The 12,665-nt window shown below is 37.2% G+C and overlaps 1 pseudogene; it reads right to left on the bottom strand.

The window, feature by feature from the left end:
• Positions 1–611: 611 nt before the first annotated feature.
• LOC107673036 (tubby-related protein 1-like) lies at positions 612–6,363 on the bottom strand (annotated as a pseudogene).
• Between the last annotated feature and the right edge of the window lie 6,302 nt (positions 6,364–12,665).

Genomic DNA, 12,665 nt, shown 5'->3' with positions numbered 1-12,665 from the left:
TATATATATTTGAGTCCATTAAGCCTTGTTGAAACAGCACCACCCTAAGGACAACTTACCCATCATGAAGTAGTTTAATGTTTGTGTGGACGATTTTGTTTTCGTTTGCAGCTGCACATTTACCCTCCAGCTTGATTCCAAAAAAAAAAAGAAAAAAAAAAAGTAGTATTTATTTATATTTATTTTGGATTATTTTGGAGATCTCTGATAATACTTCAAAAGTGGGCAAAATATGATATTTTAGACAGGTATGTGTCATGATGTGTTATATCTTTCATGCATTGTTTATGCATCTTTCATGCATTCATAAAAACGGTTTATAGAATGTATAAAGAAGCACATATCCTTGATTGATCCTTGCATGGACAGAATAAATAAAGCAATATAGACAGAATAAATAAATAATATAATAAATAATTATTGATGAACAAAACAAATCACTTTGTTTTAAGAGAAGGATATATAAAGGCATGCACATTTGAACAAAAATAGTTAAACAAAAACACGGTTTGATACTATAATTTGAGTAAACACTCTAAGCCGTTTTTACACAACATTTTTAAAAATGACTTTTAAAATGCACACGCATGTATATTTGCACGTTTTGCAACTCAGATATTTGAGAGAAAAGTATACATTGCACTGATCATTTATCTTTATTATAATTAAAAAAAAAAAAAATCGTTCATAAATCTCAATACAACAGAAAACATAATCAAACAATTTCCAGTCACGTTCAGTCATTTTATGTAGCTTGCATTACATACATGCATGCACATATCAATGCAGCACACGTGTATGCAACACCCAGCTTTGGTATCAGTTTCTGTTCTGTATCCAGGATAAGTGTATCCTAATCACATTCAGGCACAGTGGAAATCATAAAAAATGTCCCACAATATCAAATAGTACAACTTCCTTCATCTTCCTTCCAGATGATGAAGATATCCTGTGTTGATTGCAAAGATTTGACTCTTTTGAGCCTTGTGTTCATTCGCAGGCCAGTTTGCCATCAAAACTGGACAGAGCGATGGCAAAGGCTTGCACCGCACACATGGGGTAATTATAGTCCAGAGTGAACATATCGTCTGCTACCCTTCCAAACTGCATCACAATGTAACTATCTGAAAATAAAAGCATTTACATTCAGGATAGTTTTTATATTCATGCCATAGTAACATCTGAGCACAGTTTCAGCACAATATGGAATTATCAATGCAACATATGCTAGGAAAAGTCCAATTTCATACTTGTGCCATTTTATTCTATTGTGAAGTTGTAATGTTTTTGCGGTATCCCAGTTGAAGAGGTATATATTTGTCAGTATCACCAGTATCACTCACTGTCTTTGCTGTGGACGATCTGGAAGTTCTTGACAGAGGCCTGTGTGACCCGACCAGAGAAGTTGAGGACATAGGAAGCGGTGTCATCATTCCAAACTGGAGTTTTATTGTGGAGTTCAATCAGGTTGTCCATCTGCCTGTTTTGGTAGCGCATAAGTATACTGTCGTTGTCCTAACGGTAAAATAACAGAGTTGTTGTGCATGAATGAGTTGGTCGTTGCAGTGAGTATTGTAATTGAGTTTCTAAGTTAGCTGAACTGCCTAACTAGCCATCATTTTTGGGACATCATGGGTTATATGATGTAGTCCAGTCCCTATGGTCCCTATGGGTTATTCAATTCTCTGTGTGTATGTGCTGTACATGTGGAAGAATTGACAATAAAGCAGACTTGACTTGACTTGACTTGACTTATAGTAAGGGGCCGTTCACAGCGAACGCATTTTTGCATGTAAATACATTTCTTTTCCATTGTTTTTCTATGCAAATATGCACATATTTGACCACTGCACTCGCATATTTTGCAACATCTCACGAATGACACATTCTAAAAATGTGGTGCTTACTTTAAAAGACGTTAAATATAATTAAAGTTGCTTTTTCATTCAACTGCCCTGCGTCTCACATGTTTACACACATTCTGTGTGTATTTGCTAAAGCAACCATGCCATTTTAGCTTGATTCTCCAAATCTTCAAGCTATTGTATTGTGACATGTTTGACAGGTCTTATACTCGAGTGTTTCATATCGCAAGTGCAATCAATGCTGTACCAGGTGCGCTACCGAGCACGTTTACCACATAAGAAAAGCCAAACATATGGAGCTGGTTATGTGATGAAAACATCACATTTTTTAGTTTACAAATCATGTGCCATGGTAAAAGTCTTTTGAGGTCATAATACAGTGTTGTGCAATGAAACACGAGTCTTTATTAATCGATAATCTGCCCCTGTAACAATGATTTGTGTGAAAAAGAATACAAGTGGTTGGTGTTTTACTGCCACTATAGTGTTCATTTCAACTGGAAACTGCAGTGAGTTTTGGAGCACATTTTTCCAATGAGCCAATGTTGTGAATTTATTTTCTTGCCTTTGTTGTTGCATGTCAGAGTTAGATATAGCAGTACGTTAGTAACTGAACTCACCGTTCGTGGACATATCGGCACTTGCTTGTTGTCGTCATCCATGCCTGGGATGATCACAGTCATTTTTCTGGGCCCTTTAAACCCCAACACATTTGTCTCCTGGACGGAAACACCCATATCTACTTTAAAACTTCTGACAGATTTTTTTAACCTCCAGGATGACTGTTGTGGAAATGAAGTTAGCACTTACGTAAATGATAGCTGCTAGTTCTTACCGGGCATTAGACATGTCCCTGAGGGCACGATCAAGGTTGAGACTATTGTCAAACACTGTGAACTTGGTACCCATGAGATTGGACCTAAAGAGATAACAAACCACAAATCAAAGAAGAAAGCACAATGGCTCAGCAATCATGCATACTTATTTTGGCACATTTTATATCATGCAAGTTATCTCAACTTTCCGATAACATTTTCTCCACCCTGTGACAGGCCAGTGGCATCTATGGATATCAAATAATTTGACGTTGCACTCTTTTTTCTTTTTCGACCAGCCAATAGGAAAACCTGCAGGATGGGGTGGAAGATTATCTCAAGCTAGTCATTAATTTGTGTTGGCGATTTATGAGAGCCGTGCATTTTAACTATCCTCTCATTCACTAGAAAACCTTGTAGAATTGTCCGAAGTTCTACATGAGTTTGACTTAAAAGTGAGAGCACCTTCTTGTCATTGTCTAAATGGAGGTAATAGGTGGGGTAGAAGCCTCTGTCCATGCCACGCTTGTCTTGCATTACTTTACACTTGATGGTGATTCCCTGAGGTGCAGGCAGAAGAACAAACTCCTCAAGGTCATCGAACTCAATCTCCGGTGATGGAGGCCTCTCCTCCTGTCACAAGAGAGATAATACTGTTCAGATTATACATTCTTTCCCTCAGGATGACACTGCCTCAGTTTACAGGAGTCTTACCTTTTTACTTTTCCTCCCTTTGCCTTTCTCCTTTCTGGGCATTTCTGTATCCTCATCATCACTTTCATCTGATTTAGCAGTGTCTACAACGAGAAGCTTTAATGTTGATATACGAACAGTGTGATAAAATGAAAATGATTTTGCTTTTGTTTGTTTTTTTGTAGTTACAAGAAATGTGATTTTTTTCACAGTCCAAAAAGACCATTTACGTACATTACATGGCCCAAAAAGCTTATTTCAAAACAATTACATTTCTGTCAGAAATAGATCATGACAGTGTTAAAGATACTGTTGTTGCATCCAGAAGATAACAATGTTATTAGTCTAGTTTGTGTATTACAATAAGCATAACATATGAAGTCTAGAAATAAGTTATGCTGTGTCTGGCTGTGGGGAAGCACATGTGCTTAGAGGTCTTAAGCTTTTGTCCAAATGTTGTCCAAACTGTTAAAGTTTTCTGTGCGAAGAGGGCATTTACGCTTAGTCTTTCACTTACTCTTTTTCTTGTTGTTCTTCTCTTTGTCCTTATTACTCTTGTCTTTGTCTCCTCTTTGTCTCCTCTTTGTCTCCTCCAGTCTGAAACATGGAGGTGGAGTTGGCAGTGGATTTCTTTTTGCTCTCGCTGGGTTTAGTCTCTGGCTCACTCTCAGCACTGTCCGACTTGTGGGCTGCAGCAGATGCTTACAAGATTCAGTCAACAAATTTCACAATTACACTATTTATTAATAAATATTCTTCAAAACACTATGTACAAGCATGCATTATACTACACTAATTCACTTTTTTACATTACACTACTGTTGTTCAGGTCATATTTAACTCCAAAAACCCAAAAAAAAAAAAAAAAAAAAAAAAAAAAAAAAGTAAAGTTTTAGTACCTGTAGATTTGTGTGTGTGTATGTGTATTCCATTAATAACTATTTTTTTCATTATTAATTATTTTTTTTAATCATTTTCATTTTCTTCTTAATTTTTTTCCCAGGCATTTTTTATTAAATCACCATAAACTAAAATACTACCATTATGTATAAATACTTACAAATTTAAATTATACATCTTTGTTTCACTTTACAAAAAAAAAAAAAAAAAAATTATTATAATAATTATATCACAAATTTGCGTAATTTTTTTTAAATTAAATTAACTTTTGATTTTGAGGTAAAATATGACCCAGGCATGTTCTTGGCAGTCTTTGTGAGATTCACAATAGTTGTCTTTAGCAATACTATCATTAATGTACAGTGTTTTAAGAAAAGTCAAATTACCTTTCTTTTTTGTGATAAAATCTGGTTTATTTCCATTTATCTGAAACATAGAAGCTGGCTCCTTTTTAGCCTTGGCCGTCTTTCGTTTGCTTTCTGATTCACCTTTACTCTCTGCAGAGATAAAATGGTGAATTAAGAATGAGATATATCAGTATTTTCCTCTACGGTGGCTTGCCTACAACAAATCTACAAGTTGACGTAGGAGTCACTGAAGCTAATAGAGTTCGTTCACAGGGTATTTAGCTGAGAGTCCTTATGTGATCGTCAAGTTAGGACCGGTTCCCAGAACTCCCTGGGGTTATTCAGGTGTGCCAGCTCCAGATAATCAGCACAGCTTCCAGCTGAAGAGCAGCATCTTTCAATATGGAAATTATGCTGCTAATGGCTCAATACATAGAGGACAACCAGAGAGTTTCCAGTTTGAATGTCAAAACAGCTATAGCTCAGTCCCATTGATTGTAATGCCTGTGTCTTTCCTCCACCCACAATCATTGTTAAACTTTTGAAACATGCTCATCACACATTAAACTTGCTCAAATGTTTAATAAAACCTGAACGCGTGCCCCTGAGGAGCCCCAGAGGAGGTCGTCTGTGAAGGTTTTCACTCATCTAGGTCATTGCTGAATGCCTGCTAAAATGAATTAGTTAGCAGCTGGACTTTGTATTCCATTTGTTGAAGTCGTTTCTCCACTTATCCGAGTGGCTTGATCAGACACCCCCCGAGGAGCTCACCTTCTGTCTATTAACAACACGAAAAAAATGAGGCCAAGCCTTTACAAGACGAGCAAATGAATCCCTAAAAGCATAACTGAAAACAAGAGTCAAATTCACTTGAAAGTCCCCTACTTCAGCTCATAGATAAAGCGGAGTGGTGATCTTTAAGAAAGCTCTGCTCTATTGTTCTGGCTAATCTTCTTAGCTCACGAGATCTAGTGCTAATCCTCTTCCTGAGCAGCAAACCCCAATGCATGTGTACATAACGACATTAAGAGTTGCTCACACTGAAGCCATTGTATAACACTTTCCTCTGACTCGATACCAAATGTGGTTTGCTCTGGGGGAATAACAAACTAAAAAACCAAAAGCTTCAGGATTTCTGTTTTCAGAGACCAAAAATACTCTCGATATACTCTTGAAAAACACTCCCAAAACCCCCAGCAAAGTTCAAAGGGACTCTTATAATAACATAAATGCTGCTTGACTGTTGAAACTAATGGACCAAAGCTCAAAATGAACCTTGGCCTCGCTCATTAGCATGCATTCAAGTGTGAATAGGTTCAGCTGACCTTTGGCCTTTGATTTCTTTTCTTTGGTGCCAGCAGAGGAGCTCTCTTTGGTGGTTCTCTTCTTAGTTTTCTTCTGTGAGGTCTCCTCTTCATCGTCATCCTCCTCCTCATCATCATCAGAATCTGAGACACCAATATTTAAGGACAAATGATAAGGCAATAAAATACATCCTAAAACTGGTCCTGCTGAACACATTCTTGGTCTGTGCATGTTATTTCAAGGGGAATATGTAATTTTTAATAAAAAATGTGCCTTTTAAATGACTTCCCTCTTTCGCTTAAGTCACCAAGAGGTCATGGTTTGGCTGGTTATCATGGTTTCGTTAGTCCCTGCTGGTAGATGTCATAACTACACCATCTGACTGTAAAAGCATCCTTGGCCGCATTGCAAAAAATGCTTTTCTAGTTTAGATCTTTTGTCTTGTTTCCAGCCTAAATATCCAAAAGTTCTTAAATCAAGAAGGATTTTCTAGACAAGTAAAAATTATTGTCTTGTTTTCAGAAAAACAAGTCGAATTTAAGTGAGTTTTTGCTTGAAACAAGCAAAATAATCTGCCAATGGGGTAAGAAAAATAATCTTATTTCAAACAGAAAACAAGATTATTTTGCTTACCCCATTTGACAGATTATTTTGCTTGTTTCAAGCAAAAACTCACTTAATTTTGACTTGTTTTTTCAGAAAACAAGACAATCATTTTTACTTGTCTAGAAAATCCTTCTTGATTTAAGAATGTTTTACGGTGGCCGAGAAGTGCAAAGCAGATCACAATTCTGAAAACAAAATAACAAATTACAAACGCAAATGCAAGTCTAAAAAACAAAATAACAATTCAGAAAGCACAACAACAATTCAGAAAACATTATAACAAGTCAGAAAACACAATGACAAATTCGAAAACAAAATAACATCACTTAGTGTAAATAGAATCCATTGCTAATACGAGATTTGAAAAGGGAGAAAAAAAAAGTTCGGCAAAAGGCCGGATGGAACCCGGGTCGATCGCGTCAAAAACCCAACGACACACACTTATGCATCTGCGCCACTGGAGCTGATGATTTACAGCCACTTTTAACGTTTTTTAGACTTGCATTTGTGTTTGTAATTTGTTATTTTGTTTTCAGATTTGTGATCTGCTTTGCACTTCTCGGCCACCGTAATGTTTAGATATTTTGGCTGGAAACAAGACAAAAAATCTAAGCTTTAAAAGCATTTTTTGCAGTGCGGAATTTTTTGCCCCAAAATATAACAAAACAAACCAAGACGTCAAAGAAGGCAACTGCCATTACAATACAATAATTGAGAATCCAAGCAGACAGATTTCTAGAGGTATTATAGACATCATTCACGGTTCACCTCCTTTCACACACCCAACCCCCCCCCCCAACCCCCCCACTCACTCAATAAGTGAGTGCACTTATGATCAATGACTGATCAATGTGTCCTAGCAGAGTAACCACAGGTGTAGTTCATCACATTAACTGTGAACTAACTTCCAAAATAAAGTCTGTCATTTCAAAACTTACAACCATCTTTTTGTGAAATGTTTTGCTTTTTGTAATCTAATGATGTTCACACATTTATGTGCAGCCACTGTATGTCTTTCAGAGCAGAAACTTGAACATGTGGAAATTCAATGTCTATGTAATCATTGTTTATTTCATTTCTTAAGTAGCATCCAAATCATATAAGATGAAGTCACAACAGTTGTTAACTGCATTCTTGAGATGTGTAATGTGTCAGACTGACTCTTTGAGGGAGTACTGTCCTCCTCGCCTGACAACTCTTCACTCTTTTTAGCTTTGCTCTTTTTCGGTTTGGCTTCAGCTCCATTGGCCTTTCCAGAATCGGCCTCCGGCTTCTTCTTTTATGTCTTCTACACTGTACATAAAGAGAATAAATGGCATTCACTTTTCAAGGTTTTCTTTGCATACTTGTACATTTTTATGAATGGCTGTGTAAATTTATGCAGAAGTTTTGAACTTGCCCATTGCCACACATCAATGAAAGCAAGCAAAATGATGTACAGAATACATTAGAAAAGTGCATGACTTACATGATTAAACACAAATATTTAAGCTGTTCATTAAGCGACTTTTTATAAATTATGCATTTCACAGTGCATCTTCGTAAAGTAATAATCATGTTGTTTACACCTTTCTTAAGGCAAATAATCAGTCAAAATCTTCTGTACATTCAAACACTGCTCAAAAGGGGGTTAAATCTGTTTGACTGGATGTGGCACGTTGGTTTAAGACGTGACCTCTTATGTAAAGAACGCTGAGGGAGGCCAGACTAGGTTAAGGATATGGAGAAAGTCCAATTCCTACACAATGTAGGCTGGACGTCACAGCCGGCTTCCGTACTGCACGGAGTGGGGAGCATATAATCTGATTAGTTACGACCTTAAATGAGTATTTATAGACCTCACTTTAACAAAGCACAAAGACAGTGGGATCCTTGATTACTGCCGCCATCGGGATTTTACTTAGCTTTCTGAAAAACCCCTTCATAGACCACAGTAGATTCAGTTTTTTATGTAAGCGAGATTCTGTTTGACAAGCATCCAAAAGCATCTGCTTGGCTGACTGAGACATATTGACTTTTTAATTAGAGTTAATGTTTAAGCCCTTTTCATAATTTCAGCCATGTCTCCTCAGGGAAAACCTCTTTTGGGTCAGTGAGTTTCAGTGCCATGCTCCAGTGGCCTCGACCAACCCCTCTCTGACATATTCTTTCTCCTTTTCTTCTCCCTTTATGGTTAATAATGTAACAGGATATTCAGTGAAAAGGAAAAGGTACAAAAGCTGTCACTGGGTCGGTACCTTTTTTAAAAGGTACACTTTTGTACCTTTTAGGTACTAATATGTACCTTTAAGGTACCAATATGGACTCTTTAGGTACAAAGGTGTGCCTTTTGAAAAGGTACCTCCCCAGTGACAGCTTTTGTACCTTTTAGGTACTAATATGTACCTTTAAGGTACCAATATGGACTCTTTAGGTACAAAGGTGTGCCTTTTGAAAAGGTACCTCCCCAGTGACAGCTTTTGTACCTTTTATTTCTGAGAGTGTGGATTGTTACCTGTCATCTTAAAATGTACATATTGGCCAATAAACTGGTTATAAGGCTCTTATAATTGCATATTGCCAGATAAACTGGTTATAAGGCTCTTGAAAACTATGTAAATCCCAACCTACTGCAAGTTATGTCCTGCAAAAGAACAAACAGACACAAGTATGTTGACACAAAACCCTAATCAATCAAACAGACTTGCATTAACTTCATATGACAAACCTAGGCTTGTTTAGTACCTTCTAGTTCACAGAGCTATAGAGTATTTATGCCTGGTATAAAATGATCAAGCATTTTCTCAGTATTTGCTCCTTTACTGCCTAAAACATCCAGTATCATACAACTTTAAGACATTTATAACTGCTTTTAGAAACTAGAAGCTCTTTTCAGCTATAAGACACGACAGCTAAGATGTACCTTCTCTGAAGACATGGTTATTGAGATGACATCGGTTCAATAGTAGAGGTCCAGGCAAGAGAGCAGATGAAGCTGTCATGTGTGTTTATGTGAGTGTGTGCTGAGGGCATCAGTGTGGCTGATTATGAAAGCTAGTTTATTCCAGAGAACTTGATAATAAGATTCAGTGTTAAGCCCATCTGCCTCAGGAGGAACCAAAACAACACAAGAGGAATATACCATCTTCCGACACAATAAACATGACTGCAGAATGAGTTTCCTTCATTACACTCGCAGATAAACGAACAAGCGGTACACTTTCAAAAGGTACACCTCTGTACCTTATTTACCCTGAAGGGTGCATATTAGTACCTCAAAGTTACATATTAGTACCTAAAGTGCACATATCGTTACCTACATCGTACATGTTTTGAAAATGTACTGCCAGACACAGCTTTTGTACCTTTATTTCTGACAGCGTAAGGTACAAATGTTAAAATGTGCATTTTTGTTCCTTTTAGACCCCTAAATGGTAATATTAGTACATTAGAAGCACTTTAAAAGTGTTCACCATTTGAAATAGTATCGACCCAGTTACAGTTTTGTACTTTTTTTTTCTGAGAGCATACAGATTATTAGTGAAAAGATGAATTTAAGAAATTAACATGAATTTCATACAATCTTAGTATTTGGTTTGATGCCTTTTCTTTAATGACAGAAACACTCAAACTGCATCAGCTCCATACGTTTGCATAAAGCCTGATGATCCAAAGAGCATCTTGAGCTTCAGTGGAAGAACTGAGATGTTTATATTTGAGATATTTATTTCTAATAACTTTTATTTATCGAAAAAAAAAAAGTTATTTATAGGGAGTTTAAATGGAAAAAAAAAATAGATTTTTTGAGACCGTGTGTTCTCAGACTTTTAGATCCACATTAAAGCAGACTTGCACTTGAATGGAGACAGAGACATGCACAAACTTACACAAACTGTACACTTGATGTATAACTCACCTGTACTGACCTTTTGGAGTCATTGTTAGGAAGACTAAGAGATAAATCAGCATTATTAGCAAAGCAGACACATTTATGACAGTATTTATAGTAAAGCACTCCTCACCTGTCTTCTGTCCAAACCTCCTTTAAGATCTCTTTCTGCAGAGGCATCAAGTGAAGACCACTGATCGCAAAAACACCAAATTCTTCTCAAATGAAATATCCAAAGCTCAATCAATCAGTTGATTGCAAAACAATTATCTCAGTGTTCTTCAAAGCACGCATCCAAAATATTACAACTGATAATCATGAACTATTTTTTTTCTCCTTCTCTTGCTTTCTTTCATTTCTGTGGCCTATAATACATGACATGTGTTGCCAATGTCTTTTGCTCTTGAAAACATACAGATTGGGTTTTACTGGTTGTCTTAATTAGAGGGGAGCCACATGCCTCTTTGGGGGATTTGCTACATAAAGCTCACACATAAGTACATATCATTAAAATAATGCTGTATTAACTAAAAGCAGGAATATAGCAAAATACATGACCATTTACTCAATAAAAGCCATTGTTTTATGTCATGTTAAAACAAGACATAGATTTATTAAGTTGTAAATAAAACAAAGATTACTGGAGTTTGTTAATATCATAATGTCATAATTCCTGCATAAAACATTCTGAGCAATTGTACCTTTTAATGGTGTACAGTATCAGGTTTGTGATATGATAATATTATTTAATTTAATTTAGCAATTAATAATATTTAAATTTATTCTATTCTATTCTATTCTATTCTTGTCAGGGATTCATCACAGTCACTTCAGTCACCATCCAGGATAATTACCCGATCACAGTCACCTGAGTTCTGATCACCCGCACCTGCTGTCACCAATCAAGCCACACTACAAATACACACACAGCACAGTCACTCACTGTCCGGTCTACCGTTCACTCCTACGAACTTCTCTGGACTCTCTCTGCCAAATTCTCCTAGAACGAATTACCTGCTGTTCCTCCCGCGATCCTCCAACGACTCCTTGGAAACTGTTCCACGATCTCCAACGTCACCGGCATCCGATCCTCACCATCAGAACTCAGATAAGCACCCTGGAACCATTCACTGTGTTGACACTCACCTGCCTTTACACACCTATTCCAGTCATCCCCTTACCCAGTCAATAAACCATCCTGATTTGCACTTACCTGTTGTGTCTGGCCTTGCTTTGTGACAATTCTAGTCTATTCCATTTTATGTGTACTTACCAATATGTGCCACAAGATGGAGACGTATTGCAGTATTTGTTGTAGTGCTAATAAAGTCAGTTCATTCAAGTTAGTTCTAATATATTTTAAATATGACACAACACTATAGTGCAAACTGAAGAGCTTTTCTATTCATAATGCATGCATTATGAAATTATGTATGTTAATTAATACAGTGCATTTACCCCGTAAAACTTTTTTCTCACTTTACATTGACCACGTAATAAATTAACACAACTTTTAAATTATATGTAAAGTTTAAATGTATGTATGCCCTTTGAGGGCCTCCCGTGCATCAACAGATCCATCTAAAGCCTGGACTAATTGAACCACTCCATTTCCTGTCCCTTTACTTACAAGTATGTGGGCTGGCTGCCAAGTGTTAAAAACACGACTGCATCTTTAACCTGTAACTTTAATTACGAGCCTGAAGTAGGGTGTTAGAGTTCAGTGGCCTATACATCTCCTCCTGACCCGAGGTGTCCAGCTCTGTCCTCTATACCCCTCTCCCCTGCCTGAATATGGCAGTCTAGACTAATGGATCTCCTGGCTGGCCTGCTCTCTCTGACAGCCTTCCCAACAACTTGCATCACGCCCAAGAGAAGCTAGTGAATTGACCCACTGTGGCAAAGCTCCTTGGGCCTTAAAGGGACAGTGTCACGCTGCAACCTGCTGCTGAACAAGGCTGAGTTCCTGTGTGCTTTTTATGTTTTCAGAAGGAAAAATATACGGTGAATTCAGGTTAATTAGGACATTTCTTCCCAGTTTCTCTCTGTGTGTGTGGCTCCCCTCTAATTCTGATGGCAGTCCTGTTAATGGCAAACATGTCCCAATTGACCTAAATTTACCCCTTCTGTTTAGATTTAGATTCTAACTCTTGACAGAATCAAAAACACGTAAGTGTCATTATACATGAAACATGCTCTATATGCTCTATCTACACACGCACGCACGCACACACACACACACACACAATACAATATATACAGTATA

This window comes from Sinocyclocheilus anshuiensis, unplaced genomic scaffold (genome assembly GCF_001515605.1).
Source record: "Sinocyclocheilus anshuiensis isolate Anshui unplaced genomic scaffold, SAMN03320099.WGS_v1.1 scaffold453, whole genome shotgun sequence".
NCBI classification, from domain to species: domain Eukaryota; kingdom Metazoa; phylum Chordata; class Actinopteri; order Cypriniformes; family Cyprinidae; genus Sinocyclocheilus; species Sinocyclocheilus anshuiensis.
Note: the sequence above shows the minus strand (reverse complement) of the source record. Positions and strands in the feature narration are given on the sequence as shown.